General features: G+C 46.5%; 1 protein-coding gene across 1 annotated transcript in view; it reads left to right on the forward strand.

The window, feature by feature from the left end:
• The first annotated feature begins 13,896 nt into the window (after positions 1-13,896).
• LRRC20 (leucine rich repeat containing 20) overlaps positions 13,897-17,927 on the forward strand; it is a 72,024-nt gene continuing 67,993 nt past the window's right edge. The window contains exon 1 of the mRNA XM_068982806.1: positions 13,897-13,942. The gene's annotated coding sequence lies outside the window, so the exon portion shown is untranslated. The remainder of the gene's footprint in view (positions 13,943-17,927) is intronic.

A 17,927-nucleotide genomic window follows, 5' to 3' on the forward strand; every position in this document is an offset into this window, starting at 1 on the left:
AAGGTTATAGATTATTTTTTTCCATTGTGCTTGTGGGTTTGTGTGTGTGTTTTACATATTTTCTGCACTTGACAAGTATGTTTTTGTGGCTAGGGAGAAATAACGTTATATTTAAATATGACCCATTGTGCTTAGGCTAAGCACCTTACTGCCCTCTTTCCTTCTGGGCAGCAGTTTCCCATGAGGCTCTCTGATCCCTCATGCAAACAGCCCCACAGAATCTCACCCCACAAACCTCTCAGACAGGCATACACATGTCTGAATCTACAGAGAGGCTGAGCCAGGCCTGTTGGGGTGTGGTCTTCTCTGAGGGCACTGTAGGACGGGATATGACGATTTAAAGGCCCCTCCCCAACTTCTACCTCCTCTCCCAGGGGTTGTTCAGGGAATCCACACCCTCGTGGAGGGAGTCGGATAGACAGGATTTGAATCCCTGACTTTGCCAGGTACAAGCCATGTGACTCTGGGCAAGTTATTTCATCTCTCTGCTCAATCTTCATGTCGTTAAGATGGAGATAACACTGGAAGTTATAGCGCAGTGATCTTCGGGAGCCAGTAAGAAGATGCATGTGGAGTGCGGATGCCAGTCTGGCATGAGGTGACTCAACAAGAGGTAAGTGGTGGCATTCTTATTGATGCCCTGGTAGCTGTATCTCCCTCATCTCAAACACAGTACTGGACATGCTGAACTCTTAATCACCCCCACCCCCAATCTGGTTCTTTCTAGGCCTGGGTCATGGCAGCAGCCAGGAAAGGCTCACCTCTCTTTCAGTCTCTCCGTTCAATCCACCTCCATGTCCTGATGGTTCTGCCTTCTGACTATTTTAACATCCTTCTGTCTCCTTTATCTCTCCCCTGGAAGACTGAATGCACCTCTAGTTATTCTTCCCAGGTCCACTCCTGGCCCCTCCAATCCTTCTCCACATTGCAGCCACAGGAATAGTAAACTAGAAATCAGCTCTTGTCACTCCCCTGTTCAAAACCCTTTTTGACTTCCAATTGCACTTAGACCATACAAGGTTACCAACCCCAGCCCCGTCTGCCTAGTCTGCTCTCTGTACCACTCTCATCCTTTGCCCTCTCTCCCACTGCATGCCAGCCTCACAGACCTTCTCTTGGTTTCCTGCAAACACCAGTGCTTTGTAGCTTCAGAGCCTTGAGCTTCAGAATACCTGCCCCAGATACTCTTCTCCCCTTCTTGGCCTGGCCCTGCTCACCCATACTGTTTGTTCAAGCCCCCGTCTAAATGAGGTTTCCACAAAGAGCCACCCCACCCCACAACACCCAGTCTAAAGCAGGCCCTCCTGTTGCTCTCTTCCCCTGTACTCTCCTTCAAAGCCCTTTTCACAAACTACCCTGATCAGGATGTAGTTGAATGTCCTCTTAATATCTGTCTCTAATACCAACACTCCAGGAAAGCAGGGACCATATTTCTTTTGCTGATTACTGTTTCCATAACACTCAATGAGGTACCTGCGACAAATTGTACATTAAATAAAATATTTGTTAAAAGAATTAGTTAACTATCAGAATAAAAAAAATCTCTGAATGTTAATATATGTGTTATATAAACTCGAAGCAAATCATATTGGAATTTGGGTCAATGAGAATTTATTGTGGGCTAGTTTGGCCTGATAAATCATCTTGGAAGAGGACGTCCCTTGCTAGTCCAGTGGATGAGAATCTGGCTGCCAATGCAGGGGACATGGGTTCAATCCCTGGTCTGGAAAGACTCCACATGCCTTGGGGCAATGAAGCTTGTGCTCTCCAGCCACTGAGCCCATGCTCTGGAGCCTGTGCAACAGGAGAAGCCAGCACAATGAGAAGTCCTTGCACCACAGCAAAGGGTAACCCCTGCTTACCACAACTAGAGGAAGCCCACACACAGCAAAGAAGGCCTAATGTAGTAAAAAATAAATTAATGAATAAATTTAAAAAATCGTCTTGGAAGAGCAGTAAGCATCCATTTAGCTATCTGTCTCCCTGTAAAGCGATCCACTCATAAATCCATTCATTCACTCAGCCATCCACCCACTTGCCCAATTGTCCATCCATCATTTCATCCAACATTCATTGAATGCCACTCAAAATGTTGAAAGGTAAGGATCTAATATAAAACGTGATGATAACACTGTATTGTAAAATTAAAATTTCTTAAGAGAATGTCCTCACAAAAAAATAAGATAAATTTGTGAGGTAATGGATATGTTAATTAGCTAGTAGGGGGAATCCTTTCACAGTGTATATTTATGCCAAGTTACCACGATGTGCGCTTTAAATACCTCACAATTTTATATTTCAGTTATGCTTTAATAAAGCTGAAATTTTAAAAATGTTGAAAGGGGGGAGAGGGGATAAATTAAGATTTTGAGATTAACAGATACAGACTATGCTATATGAAATAGATAAATACAAGGACCTACTATATGGCATAAGGAATTATATTCAATATCTCATAATAATCTATAATGGAAAAGAATCTAAAAAATTATATGTATATAATAATCACTTTGCTGTACACCTGAAAATAACACAACATTGTAAATCAACTATTCTTCAATTTAAAAAATGCTGAAAGAGCTGAGCCATCATCTAGGACAGTGGCTGATAAGCATTTTTGACATTGGTTTACAGTTAAAAAGTCCCACACTCATTATTGTGACTCAGTACATTCATTCATTTATATCAAACTGAAACAAAAGTTTTGTTAAATAATACGCTTATCACATGTGAACCTCCCTGTTGTATTCTATCCTGTTTCATTCACAAGAAATGTTAGTATTACCCACTGCGGTTGGCAGTTTCTGAAATGGCTCCCAGTGATTCTAACCTCCTGATAGTCATACCCTATGTAATCCCTTCCCTTTGAGTGTGGGCTGGACCTACTGACCTGCATCTGATCAACAGAACACAGCAGACGTGGTGAGGTGTCACGTGACAGGAAGTCCTGGATTAGGTTGTGGAAGACTGTGACTTGTGTACTGACAGCACTCTCTCTTGCTGACGCTCCCATTTGCTCTCTTCCTTGCTTGCTTAAATAAAGCAAGTTCCCATGGTGAGGGATGCTCTGCGGAAAGGCCCACATAACAAAGAACCGAGGGAGGTTCTTGCCAACAATTCATGAGGATTTGAGGTCTTAGTCCAATAGCCCATGGGAACTGGATGCTGCCAGCAACCCTGTGAGTGAGGCAGGAAGAGGGTTCTTTTCAGTTTAGCCTCCAGAGACAGTGAGAGACTCAGAGCCAGAGGACCGACCTAAGCCATGCCCAGATTCTTGCCCTACAGAAACCAGGACAGAATAAATGTTATTTTACCTACTAAGTTTGGGGTAATTGGTTATGCAGCAATAGATAACTAATACAGTCACTAAACTGGCTTCTCAACTTGCTGATGAGTATTGACTTATAAATGAAAAAACACTGATCTGGTTCTAGATGCAAGTCCTGTGCTGGGGTGGGGGGCATCAAAAAGAGATTGAGGATGAACAGGAAAATGAAGAGACAGTAAGAAAATGTTTGCAAATCATATATGCAATAAAAGATTTGTATATTAAAAAAAAATAAGTCCCAGTCATTGCCTTCAAAGAGCTTTAAGTGTCTTTTGAGGATCCATAATTTAATAGGATGCATATATTTGTGGGGCAAAGTTCAAAGACAGAAGAAGTAAGTGAGAGGTTCACCCAGGCTGAGCGCAGAGATGTCTTGTTTGGGAATTCGTTATAGAGGTAGATACAGCCTTCAGAGGAGGATGCAGAAGGATTCTTCCACACTCAGAAATGCTTGGGAGAGGAGGATGTGACCACGAAGAACTCTACTCAGGGCAAGGATCAAAGCAGCCACAAACCATGTCTTACGTCTACTGTGGTTAGAGTCTGAGGATTACTCAGGAGTCTGAGAGTAGGGAAGGCGCGAGGAGGACAAAGACGTTATAAGACGTATGCAAATAAATATGTGTAAAATGCTAAGAATGGTGCCTGATGCATACTGAGTGCTATGTGTTGTTATTCCTGTGGTTTTGTAATAGTTATCTGGTCCTGCCCCTAGCAGTGTTCATTGGCAATGTCGAAATGATCAAACTCAGCGACTTTTCTCAGTTCTTCCCTCCTCGCCTCCCTGCAGCATCTGGCTTCTCTGCTGCCCAAGTTTCCACTGAAGCTCTCCAGACCCACACCTTTTACGAGCCCTTTCTGCCCTCTCTGCCGGGCTGACTTCTCCTCTCTCACACCCAGCCCCCACCTTCAGATGTTGCTCTAGTGTCTATTCTCAGACCTTGCCATCTCTCACCGTGCCCTCCCCTCTCTTCTCTCTGAGGATCCTTGTTGCACAGCTTTCAGCCAGGGCCTCTGACCTATGAGCCTGCAGCCTTGACCTCCAGCCCTGGTCTCTCTCTGCACCTCCTGACCTCTACTTACAAGACTTTGTTGGGCAGCTCCAAATGGACATCTCCTTAATATCCTTCTCAGCATATTCTACATCCTCCTCCTCTTTATTCATCCTACACCAGCAAGACCTCCAGGTACCTTAATCCTGTGCAAGGCACAGCCTAGTCCCCCACACCTGACACCTCTCCCATGAGTTTTGTTGTTATTGTTTAGCTGCCAAGTCGTGTCTGATTCTTTGTGACCCCATGAACTGCAGCATACCAGGCTTTCCTGTCCTTCACCATCTCCCAGAGTTTGTTCAAACTCATGTCCATTGAGTCAGTGATGCCATCCAACCATCTTATCCTCTGTTGCCCCCTTCTCTTGCCCTCAATCTTTCCCAGCATCAGGGTCCTTTCCAATGAGTTAGCTCTTTGCATCAGGTAGCCAAACTATTTGAGCTTCAGCGTCAGTCCTTCCAATGAGTATTCAGGGTTGATTTCCCTTAGGATTGGCTGGTTTGATCTCCTTGCAGTTCAAGGAACTCTCAAGAGTCTTCTCCAGCACCACAGTTCAAAAGCATCAATTCTTTGGCATTCAGCTTTCTTCATTGTCCACCTCTCACATCCATACATTTTCCCTCACATCAGTTTCCAAGCACTGCAGGGTCTATCTCATAATTGTCTGTTCAATCTATCCTTTTTTTTTTGTTCCCTCTACACCTACCCTAAATTTGGCCCTTCTCTTCCTCACTTCGACCATCAAAAGGGTTTTCTCATGAGTCCTTCCATAGTTTTGAGAACTAAACTGTTGTCTGCTGTATCAGTAAACAAAGGATATCACAGCCACCAAGCCATCACATTATGGCCGCCTGGATGGTGAGCCCTGAGGGAGCTCAGGATGGAGACAAACGGGCAGCCCACTGCCAAGCCCATCTAGCAGTCACCCCCATCACCACCACCCCATGGCACACCTAAGGAAACCTAGGATGGGAAAACACCGACACTGCGCCCAGATAGCTGAGGCGCATACCAAAGGAATGATTTCAGTGAGCCCAGACTCCTGCATCTTGCTATACACAGAGAAGTGTTAACTTCCTTAACTTGAGATATCTGGTTTTCTTTTATTAACAATAATCTTTGGATGTTCCAACTACCTGGTTTTGCTGCAAAACCTCCTATATACCCTGGCTTCCCCTTTTCTTCTTTGGAGCAGTCTTCTCAGTGCTGTTTGAGATGTTGTCTCCTGGGCTTGAAATCCTAAGAATATCTGACAAATAAAACATAACTCACAGCTTTTAGGTTCTGCATTTTCTTCAGTCAACAGTTCAGTAGTTATACATGCAGAGTTATGGAGATAGGCTACCTGAAATTGAATCCTAATACTTCCACTTAGTAGCTCAATGACCTCTGACAAGCTCTTTTATTTCTTCATGGCTTGGTTTCCTCATCTGTAAAATGGGGCTACTAACAGGTGTGTGTACCTGTGTAAGTATGTACGTATGTATGTAAAGACTGAGTAAAGTAACAGCTTAGTAGAAAAAGTGACACTCTAGTATAAATCATCACTGTTATTCTTATCATTTCAAATCATCCCTTGCTCTGTTCTGTCCTCCCAGAGTGCTTCCCTAGTCACACCACTCCCTTGCTCAAAGGCTTCCAGAGATCTGTTACCTATTATGGGAGATTGATGCCTTCACAGTGCCAAAATGTTTACTCCTCCCTCTATCCACGCCCTAGGTGCCCTTCCGTATGGACTCCAGGCTTGGCCATGATTTGGTTAATCAGGTAATAGAAAACTGTGCCACTAGCAGAGGTTTGAAAAGCACCCTGGGCTTGCTTTTCAGCCTGGGCTGAACCCCTGGGCAGTAAGAGACCTCGTGGAGCAGAGGCCGGTCAACCAACAGCGAGCCCTACTGTCAGATGCAGCTGTGAGTCTGTCCTAGGTCATCCAGCCCCAGCCAGGTGCCCGCTGATTGTAGAGACCAGCTAAACCAGTTCAGATGGAACTGCCCAGGTTCACTACAGAACTGAGAGAAATAATACACATTTATGGTTGTGAGCCAATCATGCTCAGTGAGGTCTGTTGCAAAGCAACAGCTAAGTGAAACATCCAGTTAAGTAAATCAAGTACGCCCTCGTCATTCTGGCAGTGAAGGCTCTCATGGGCAGATCAGTGCACCCTTTCCTATTAATCCCACAGTTTCCTTCCCTCCAACCCCCAACCCAAGCCTCGGGCAGGAATGCAATGAACTTGCTGACTTCCGAGCCTTTGCTCAAACTGAGCCCTCCTCCAGGAATGGTCTTCCCTCTCCTCCTCCTTTCCTACTCTCCCTGGCTTCTCACTCTTCTGTGCCTATTGAAATTTAACTCACCCTAAGATTTATTCAAGTACCATTTTTTTTACTCCCTGCAGTTGGTGGGCACATTGGGAGCAGCCTGTTTTTGGAACTCTTTACTTGGTACTGCTCAACTGAAATTTCTCTTTATTGCAATATGACAAATCTTTCCCAAGGAGCTAATTCCTGGAGCTCCAGGAGCACTGATGTGAGAACTATTCCCTTTTCAAATCTTGTTCAATCATCTTCAATTAACCAAGGCACTGGTACGCGTTACCATCTCCCTAACATTTGCTAGACTCGTTTATAAAGAGAACAAGTCTTTATAAGTCCCAGAAGCAGGCCTTTAGTAGGCAACAATAATTTTCTATAATTTAATAACATTGATTCATTTTAATTATATTTTAAAATGTTTTCCACTTCTACTGAGATACAATTGACTTATGTTTATTTTTAATGTTACTTTCTATAGCAAATGATACGAGTTTCCACTTGTAGTAATAATACAAAGTTTCCTTTAAACGTTTTTAAAATTTGAAGTATAGTTGACTTATTACTGCAATGTTGTGTTAGTCACAAGTGTATAGCAAAGGGATTCTCATATATACGTACATACATATATATATGTATTTTTCAGATTCTTTTCCATTGTAGGTTATTATTGGACATTGAATACAGTTCTCTGTGGTATCCAGTAGGTTCTTATTAGTTATCTATTTTATATATACTAGTGTATATATGTCAATCTCATCTCCTAATTCATCCCACTCCCTCTTTACCCGCTTGGTAACCGTAAGTTTGTTTTCTAATCTGTGACTCTGCAGATAAGTTCATTTTTCTAGATTCTACATGTAAGTGATATTACATATTTGTTGTTCTCTTTCTGATTTATTTCACTCTGTGTGACAATCTCTGGGTCCGTCCATGTCGCTGCAGATGGCCTTATTTTGTTTTTTTTTATAGCTGAGTAACATTCTGTTGCATATATGCACCACATCTTCTTTATCCATGCCTCGGGTGATGGACATTTAGGTTGCTTCCATGTCCTGGCTATTGTGGATAGTGCTGCAGTGAACATCAGGGTGCATGCATCCTTTCAAATTACCATTTTCTCCAGATATATGCCCAGGAGTGGGATTGTTGGGTAACTCTACCTATTCTGTATATAATAGGGTGTATCTGTTAACCCCAAACTCCTAATTTATCCCCCCCCTTCCCTTTTGGTAATCATAACTTGTTTTCTAAGTCTGTAAGTCTATTTCTGTTTTGTACATGTTAATTTGGATTCTTTTGTAAAGATTCCACATATAAATGATATCATATGAAATTTGTCTTTGTCTGACTTCACTTAGTGTGATAATCTCTAGGTCCATCCATGTTGCTGCAACTGGAATGATTTCATTCTTTTTATGTCTGAGTAGTATTCCATATACATATATATATCACATCTTCTTTATCCACCTGTCTATAAACGGATATTTAGGTTGCTTCCATGTCTTGGCTATAAAATAAACATTTTTTTTTAGTTAAAGGAAAAATGAATTTAAGGGAGTACTCTTGCCTGGAAAATCCCATGGACAGAGGAGCCTGGTAGGCTACAGTCCATGGGATCAAGAAGAGTTGGACACGAGTGAGTGACTTCACTTTCACTTTCCTGCGTTGGAGAAGGAAATGGCAACCCACTCCAGTGTTCTTGCCTGGAGAATCCCAGGGACGGGGGAGCCTGGTGGGCTGCTGTCTATGGGGTCGCACAGAGTCGGACACGACTGAAGCGACTTAGCAGCAGCAGCAGCAGCAAGTAAACTGTATTACAGCCTCCTTCCAAAAAGTCCTGATTTGTAGTGTGTGCTGGTTTCCACACTGTAAGTTTTGTCACCATGCTTATTTCCAATAACCTACATGATGCCACTAAATGCAGGGTTGGAAAAAGAAGTGTAGGATGCACCCTCTGGGTCCATACAAGTGACTCAAGCTCATTGTTGAGTGGCTCAGATATTGCAAATATCCAGAAAGTGCTATGGCAATGTCTGAAGCTTGAGAAACACTTCGTTATAGTCACTTTTTGTATTAATCTTATTCTCCATAGCAAACAGCAAGCATCTTTAGTTAACTGACTGCTTCTTAATCATCTTTGCAAAGCCTGCACTATCAACAGGGGGGCTCATGGTGGGTACCTTTCACTAGGCTAAGCTTTCTGGAAGCGGGACTGGGGTGAACCACTCTTCTGTTTAGGATGGCAGTGACTTGGAGTGACCTTGAGCTTCTGGCTATGGTAACGTGGCTCTAGGCAGAGGTATAGCCCCAGATGGAAGACTTAGGGAGGCACAGGATGATGCATGGGTCTGCCTCGTCCATGTCACTGAGACTTCATGTTTTGTTTCTACCCAAATGTACTTTTCCCTCAAGGGGTGTATGATAAGAACAAATATGAGGAGAACAGAATGGAAAAGGAGAGATTGAAGGCCTTGTATCACTTTTATAAGAGACGACCACAAACTGGATGGCTTAGCAACAGTAGTTTATTATCTCACAGTTCTGGAGACTGCAAGTCTGAAACCAGATGTTAGCTGGGTTGACAAATCAAGACGAGAGTCATAAGGAAAGGATCCGTCCCAGGTCTCAACCCTTGGCTTGATGTGTAGAGGGCCCTCTTCTCCCCGTGCCCCTTCACATTCTCTTCCCTTTATGCTTGTCTGTCTGCGACCAAATTTCTCCCTTTTACAAGGATATCAGTCTCACCGGATCAGGGTCTATGCTGGTCACCTCATTTTAATTTATTACTATAAAGATTCTATTTTGAAACAATGTCATCTGAGGCATTGGGGGTTAAGATTCCAATGTATCTTTTGGGGAGGATGCAGTTCAAACTGCAGGAGGCCTGGAGATTGATTCTAGTGATTCTCTGATGGGAAGTGTTCCCCATCAGGGCTCTCAGTCATAGGAGTTGAGCTGTTGGCTCTGTTCACAGGTTATGTCCCTTCCACAAGTGCCCTGAGAATTTATCCTGCTCAGTGGAGGGGTAGACCCTCCAGGAAACAGTCAGATAACAATTTTGTCATCACACAAAATTGTTTCCTATCTGGCAGGCAGCTTGCTAAGCTATCAGGCTTAATAGGGACTGTGTTTGCGCCCTGGCTAACATCTAAATCTCTCTCTATTCACAGGTAAAGATGGATGGCTTTCAATCAGGTGACCAGGCTTGGACCACGTCCCTTGGGGACCCAGTTCTCTAAAGATGCTCTGGATCTCTTCAGAGGAGGCTGTTTGGGGCCAACTGAACTTCTTCCCTGAGAAGCTTCCGTGGGACTTCCCCTCACACAGGCTTGTCTTCCTGATGCCCTCTTTTGCTATTCTGAAACCAAAGGTGGTAATGGATAGCTTATGAGTGAGGACTAAAATTCTGCCAGTTAATTGCATTGAATGAAGTTTGTAAACATTGTGATTGGAAGTTTTAGCACTGTCAATAAGTATTGACTGACTGCCCACTACGTGGTAGATATCATGGGAATATTTCTGAGTACAGCAGTAGGCTGCAAAACTAGCCCCAGCTCTCTATCTATCCCTGTATCTGTGTTCCTTGCAATGTGACTTTGCTGCTCCTCCCATCAGGAGATTGAATCAGGGTGTTGCTGTGATTTGGTTTAGTCAGTACATCTATGGAAGTGACACAGTCCAGGTTCTGACTTTGGCCTTGAGAGACCTGCATGATTCCAGTCTTGCTCATGGAACCCTGCAGCTCCATGTGAACCAGCCTGGACTAGCCTGCTGATGTATGAGGAACATGTGGCCTCATGTTACCTCAGCTGATAGCCACCTGCAAGAAGCAGAGCCTCTGGCTGCCTAGCAACTACCTCAGAAGCATGAGGAGGTCGAGCTGAGACCAGAAGAACTACCCAGATGAGCCCAACCTAAAATCCTGACCCACAAAAATTATGAAATAAACTAATATGTTTTAAAGCCACCTCTAAGTTCTGGGGTATTCCATCATGCAGGAAAAAAAAAAAAAACTAAAAAAAAAAAACTAAAAATGTACTGACTGATACAAGCACTTACCACACACCAAGCTCTGGCTCTGGTCTATTTGAAAGCAGGCAGAGTCTTGGGAGCAAAGGCCTGTGCAAATGTGCCATATTGGGTGTGAAGCAGAAAGTCCTGTGGAGAGCAAACTCACCAGGAATAGAAGAGATGGCATGTGAGATGGGGAGGAATCATGTCCCTGTGGAGTAGGCTGGTCCAGGATGAAATTCCTGAGAGAGGAGGATGAGTGAACATGGGAAGAATGTGGAAAATTCCAGGCTGGGGCTGTCGGTGGTATTTACTGAGCACTTACCTTGTGCATGGAAGCATTACACAGGCCATCCCTGGTCTGTATGAGGCCTAGCAGGAGAGAGAAGACAGCCATATTGCTGCAGCAGAAATTAGTTGAGGCACCCCCATTACGTTAGCCCGTTTTCAGCTCTTACTCTTTCTGCCCATACAATTAGTCTCCTACAGATGTTTTGTTTCCCCCCTCTTGCTTAATTGTACTCTGAAAATGATTGCTTTCTAGCCAAAGTTGTCCTATGTACCTGATGTTTACTTCTTGAAGACAACACTCCCTAACACTCCTTTTCTTTGTGAGTATTCTTCATGCCAGAAGGAAGGTCACAGAATGATGACCTCAAGGACCACCAGAACCTGTTCTGGAACCACCTGCTGCCAGCCCTAATGATCTCAGTGTCTCTAGGAGGAAAGAAGAATGCAAGACTGCATCAGTCCTGATCCTTATCGACAGCCTATTTTTTGCTCTGAAGCTACAAGACCATTTCCTGTTTCCCAGGAAGTGAGGCACAATCTTGAGGGCCTTAGCCTGCCGTGGCCTCCTCTGCCTGACAAAATAATAAAGCTACTCTTTTCTGCTCCTCCAAAGTTCAGTCTCCACGTTTCTATACGGCACCAGTGAACAGTGGCCAAGTTTTTGGCAACTGTATGTAGAAATTGGCCAGAAATGTCAGGCTGGTTTTAACTGAAACAGGAGCAGCAGAGTCTGCTTTGTCCAGGGTAGTGAGAATCTTGGCTTGGGCAGATGGGACTTGATCTGTTTGTTATTTATATCTGGTTCCTGGCATGTGTGTGGCAGGGATGGGGTGATGATGAGGGTGGAGAGAGGCCTTTGTCATCTTCCCAGGAAGGCACAAGGAGTCAGAAAACCTGGCTGCTGCCCACCCTCCCTCCAACCCCACCCCATGAGTGGCAATCTCTTGAGGGAAGAGTCTGTATTTGATTCACATTGGTCCACCCTATGACACAGGGCCTTGCAAACACTAGGCACTCAGTTTTGTAAGACTTTTTCACAGGTGTTTCTCATTCCCTTCACTTTATTCCTACTTACCCACTGAATTAGTTTCCCATGGGTGTTTTAAGAAATTGACACAAGGTAGGTAGTTTAATAATGGAGAAGGCAATGGCACCCCACTCCAGTACTCTTGCCTGGAAAATCCCATGGATGGAGGAGCCTGGTAGTCTGCAGTCCATGGGGTTGCTAAAAGTTGGACACGACTGAGTGACTTCACTTTCACTTTTCTATTTCATGCATTGGAGAAGGAAATGGCAACCCACTCCAGTGTTCTTGCCTGGAGAATCCCAGGGACGGGGGAGCCTGGTGGGCTGCTGTCTACGGGGTCACACAGAGTTGGACACGACTGAAGCAACTTAGCAGCAGCAGCAGCAGCAGCAGGTAGTTTAATATGAGAGAAACTTACTCTCACAGTTCTGGAAGCTAGAAGTCTGAAATCAAGGTGTCAGCAGAGTTGGTTCCTTTATGGAGGCACTGAGGGAACACCTGTTCCTTGCTTCTTCTTAGTTTCCGATCCTTGTCCACAATCCTTGGAATTTCTTGGCTTGTAGACACATCACTCTACCCTGCCTCCATCTTCACAAGGCCTTATGTGCCTATGTGTCTTTGTGTTCCTTCTCTTCTTATAAGGACATCAGTCACGCCCTATGCCAGTATGACCTCATCTTAACCTGTTATACCTGCAATGACCTTATTTCCAAATCAGGCCACATTCTCAGGTACTGGGAGTTAAGAATTCAACATATATATATATATTGGTTGGGGGGAGATGCAATTTAACTGATAACACCCACTGAGACCCAGGTGAATGTGTATTCCTCGTCTAACTGCCCCAATCCCCAGGGGGCAGAATTAAATATTATGTCTTCAGGGCTCCCACATATTTACACACACGCTTCTGTTTATTGGAGTGTTTGACTCATTGACCACCATTGCTGGTTGAGTTCAGGCCCTCATCTCTTTGGTCCTCCCCACAGTGCCTAGAAAAAAATATATGGGAAGGGACTTCCCTGGTGGGCCAGTGGTTAGAATCTGTTTTGCAATGCAGGGGAGGTGGGTTTGATGCCTGGTCTGGTAACTAAGATCCCACGTGTGGTGGGGCAACTACTGAGTCTGTGCCCCACGATGAAAGATCCTGCATGAGGCAAGGAAGATCCCTCCAGCCCCAATAAGACCTGATGCAGCCAGGTCTTGGTTTGCCTTAAAAAAAAAAAAAGAATCTATGGGAAATCCTCTGTAAACTTAGGTCTATGAAGCAGCCACCCTTCCCTGAGCCATCATGCCTGGCACCCCACTAAACTTTTCATGTATTAATCCTCACAATGACCTGTGAAGTAGATATTTATACATTTTAATTTCTATTTTATAGAGATGAACATTGGGATCTAGAGGGAAGAAGTAACTTAGCAGTAGCCAGAATTAATTGCCTCTAAAAACCTGAATGGGCGCCTTAAGGCATTACGAGAAAAGCTTCCTCGTCCCCATCTCCTTGATCTGGCTAGTTCAACTCTGCTCCCTTGAGAAAAACAAATCCGGACACTCAGTCATATTGGTCCTGGAAACTGCTGCGCATTCGGTTCTACACTCCGGCCATCCAGAGCGTTTTTGCTCCAGAAGTCGAACACAAAGCGGATCCACCCTGAGGACGCGAGCGCGCGGGCCGCCTTTCCCGGCGCACCGCTGCCGGGCGCGGCGTGGGGAACGGCACGCTGATTGGTTGCACAAGGCAGCCTACTCCCGCCTCGCGGCCCCTCCTGCCACAGCTATTGGCCAAGCGGCCGCGCGCTGAGAGCCCGCAGCCCCTCGAGCCCCTCCCGGCGGGCTTCAGCTAGCCGCTGTTGCATGGGGCGCCGCCGGCGGCCGAGGGAGCGTGACTGCGCTGCGCAGGGCGCTAGGAGGCATTGTCGCCGTAAGTGGAGCAGAGATCGGCCCAGAATCGGGCACCACTTTCGTGCCCCGTAAAGTAAACGTAGTCTGAGGCTAAGCGCTGGAGGGGCTGGGGGAGAGAGGGAGAGAAATGTCCCTGTTTCTGGAGAGTACCCTCCCCTCCCCCAAGTCACCCGGTGGAAGGAGCATTGGTGCACCAGTTGCGACTTCTGCAGTGCCAAGGGGCCCTGCGCCAGGCCGGTTCTGGCTTGCAGACTGCGGCTAGACCGCAGCTGGCTCGGGGGAGCGGGCGCCGCGGTACCAGGAAATAGGGAGCCTGGGGAAGCCGTTCCAAGAGGGCCTCCGTTCTCCGTGGGAGGCGCCCCTGTTCGAAGAGGCTATTGTAAATTTCGTCCCTGAAGCCACACTTTCAGGATTTGCTTCCGCTCTGGGGAACTGCCTGTCCCAGAGCTGGCTTCTCGGCCTCGGGGTACCGCGGGAGTCCCCGGCCCTCGGCGATCACCAGCGTTCTACCCCTCTGCTGGCTTTATTCCTCCCAGTCCCCGCCTGCCGAGGGAGGGAGGGCCGGCGACGAGGAGCCATTGGCTGCGGGCGCCGGGGGGTGGGGAAGGCGGTGAGGCGGGCCCCTAGAGCGAGGCTTGGGGACCCTGCCCTGGCCACCGCCCTCAGTCCTGGGAGGTGGCGGCCCGAGGATGCTTAGATTCCCATACAGAAGCGTGCACCGGGCTCTGCGAACTCCGTGGCTCAAAACCAGGGCGGGCAGCCCGTCGCGTTCTCGCCCCTGCGGGCTTCTTCCCTTGGGTGGAGAAGTGGGTCAACTCTGTCTGGCCTCGAGTGGGCCTTCGGGGCTCCTTGGGTCCGATCCAGCCGAGTGCTTCTCACTTCTCCAGTGGCTCCTTAACTTGGCGAGGTCCAGAGGACCCGCTGCAGCCAGTGGTGGGGGGAGCTTGCACACATGGCGCAAGAGGCTCCAGTTGCCCTTCGGGGCGGCTGCCAGGCTCTAAAGTTCCCAAGTGACCACACCAGTAACTAAATATAGGAGCAGCTGGTGCGCACGGGGTGTTGCAGCAGCTCCTTTGCACAGATCTTGGGGCTTCAGATAAGGTAGAATTCTCATTGATGAGGGCGGGAGCCCTGTCGGAGGGCTGTAGTCAGTGTTTAAGCAAAAATCATCTCTCCCCAAACCTGTATCCAGGTGAAACCAAGTTATAGATACAAGAGGGCTCTATTGCCAGCACTCTCAAAGCAGGACAACTTCCTTTCTGGCATTACATTTATTATATCCTAACTTACCATCTGAAGTGGTTTTAAACACATATTAGTAATGTCTTAGTGAAGCACTTAGATGGGAAGTGCTTAACATTTTGCAGAGATTTCTCAAAAATTATGTATCATTTACTTCTCAAAACAACCCAGTGAGGAGGGTGGTATTTCCAGCTGACAACTGGGACTGCTCACAACAGTGATAATTTCCCAAAACTCTGGTTGGATGAGTTGCCTCTCCTCAAAAGACTCCCATGGTTGCCTGCAGACTTGTAGAATGGACTCCAGCCCCCTTCCCCAGGAATTGAGGGACAGACTGGCTGCCTCTCTTCCTCTTTCTCTTGTCATTTTGGGTCCCTCTGCTCACCCCCTGCCTCTGTTCCTTCTTCCCAACCATGCCCTGTGCCCTCATGGCAGAGGGCACACGTGCTCTTCAGGCTGGCGCCATGACCTCTAGCATGTGGCTCATTCCGCCCTTTGTCGCTGAGTCTCTCTTATCTGATGGGTAGCTCATCCTGGCCCATGTTCTGTCTCTGCACCTCTACTCCTCCAGTGTGGGCCTTATAGAAGGGCCCAGGACACGTTTGTTGGATTAAACATTTCCTAGGAATAGTGCACACTCTGAGGAAAGAGGAGTTGGAGAGGGATGTTTTGCTGGGTCAGCAATAGTGTGAGTGTGAGTTTGGACCTTGTGCTGAAGGGTCTGCAGGCTTTAGAGCACTTTCCTTGAAATTTTCTAAGGCTGCCCTCTGGTGCTTGGGACCCCAAGCCCAGAATAGACCTATGTGGGCTGATGGGTCCTATTTATCTCCTTTGGGACACTTTGATTTTCAGCTACCCCTTTCCCTGCCTGTGGGGTTGACCAGATGTCTTAAGGAGCCCAGAACTTGGGCCTGTGGGGTTGACTTGTCTTGGGACACTGTGGTTGGGGTCTGGTTCCAGGAGTGCTGCCTTGCACACTGATCGCTCCCACTGGCTAGCATGATCTTCCTTTCATGGAACTGAATGAGAACGGGCAGCCGGAGAGGTGGTGCTGATACAGATTTTGGTTGACTCAAATTGTTTGTTTAGTCAGGGGCCCCTCACATCCTCGGGCGGCTCTGCCTAGGGGGCTTCACACTTCGTGAAGAGTGGGCCCATACCTCTCTCCATCACTCATGTGTGACTCAGACAATTCTCTATTTTTCTTTAAAACAATTTAAAGCCAAAAAGAAAAGAAGTGCAGTTTGCTTTATTCCACCCACAGCCCCCCAACCCCCAGGCCAACCCCTTTTTCTTTCGGCTCCTGTTACATGCTCAATAAATTCTTGCTACTTTTTGGTCAAAGAGGTCCAGGGTTGGGTTGGTGCTGAAAGCTCTCAGCGAAGTTGGGCAGCCTTGAAGGATCGCTTTTGGGGACACACTCTAGACTCTCATCATCTCAAGTTCGTTCTTCCTTCAATTCTGTGGCCCTCTTACCCCATCTTGGGCCTTATATGCATGTGGTCTTGTCACCCTCCCATCTCAGCCCTGCCTATGCCAAAGAGTAACAGGCCTTGGTCACCTGACCTGCAAGAGGGACTGTCAGCTGGACTTTATAAGGAATTCTCCCTTGGTAGAGGGGTGGTTTTAGGTGAAGGAAGCATAGTTTCCTACTCAGATAGTGGAGTAGTGATTTTAGGCAGTTGGAACCTCTTGAGAGTCTAGGGCATATCTGTGCTGTATGCAAAGCATCCTCTGGAATATAAGGGGCCTCTTCTAGTCATTTGCTTTGACAGCCAGATTTTACAGGCTATTCCTGTTCCTGCTTTGAGGTCCAATCTCTGACCCACATTATAGGGTATCTGAGCTTGCCACCACCTGGTGAGGTTTTTAATTTAACTAGTCTTTATCAATGGGTTCTGACCTAAGGCACTGCTGCTCTCACCTGGTGGCAGCTGGTAGAAATTGCAGGTATAGTGCCTGATTGAAAGTAGTCAGCCTAGCCAGTCCCACCAGGATTAGCACAGACCCTGAGTAAGCTTGGAGATTTACCTTCCCTTTACCTTCTTTTGTGAGGCCAGGATTGCCTTGGTGATGTTCCTTAGAAGAGCCTTCCTCATCAGAATCAGAAGTCAGAGCTATTTCTTATATTTCCTTCCTCTACATGCTTTCGCCCTGTACCTTGTGTATGTTAGTCGCTCAGTGGTGGAGTTGTTTGTTGTGACCCCATAGACTGTAGCCCACCAGGCTACTCCGTCCATGGGATTTTCCAGGCAAGAATACTGGAGTGAGTTGCCATTTCTTTCTCCAGGAGACCTTCCTGACCCAGGGATCGAACCCAGGTCTCCCACATTGCAGGCAGACTCTTTACCATCTGAGCTACCAGGGAAGCCCTAACCTTTGCTCAATACATGTTTGTGATTATTGATGAGGAATACTGGAGATGAGTAAAGAAGGGAGGATGGTATGTCGGAAGAAACCTAGTCTGGGAGTTAGGAGGTTTCTTTGTTTCTATCGAGCTGATTTACCTCTCTTCTTGGGTCCTCAGGATTCTCATTCATAAAGGCATTCAACTGAGTCTGCAAGTTCCCAGCAGCATTGCTGTGACTCAGGCTTAAGAGGATGGTCTTAAAGGTAGCAGGGGGAAGGTGTTGAGTCCAGTTTGCCCTAGTCTGAACTATTCCCTACTGACCTACCCTGGCACATCTTATGCAAATTGCCTACCTGGCCTTGTTATGACTCATGACCCTTCTATTTGGACAGTTTCTTTGTTGTAAGAGTTG

Source organism: Capricornis sumatraensis, chromosome 10 (genome assembly GCF_032405125.1).
Source record: "Capricornis sumatraensis isolate serow.1 chromosome 10, serow.2, whole genome shotgun sequence".
Classification (NCBI taxonomy): Eukaryota; Metazoa; Chordata; class Mammalia; order Artiodactyla; family Bovidae; genus Capricornis; species Capricornis sumatraensis.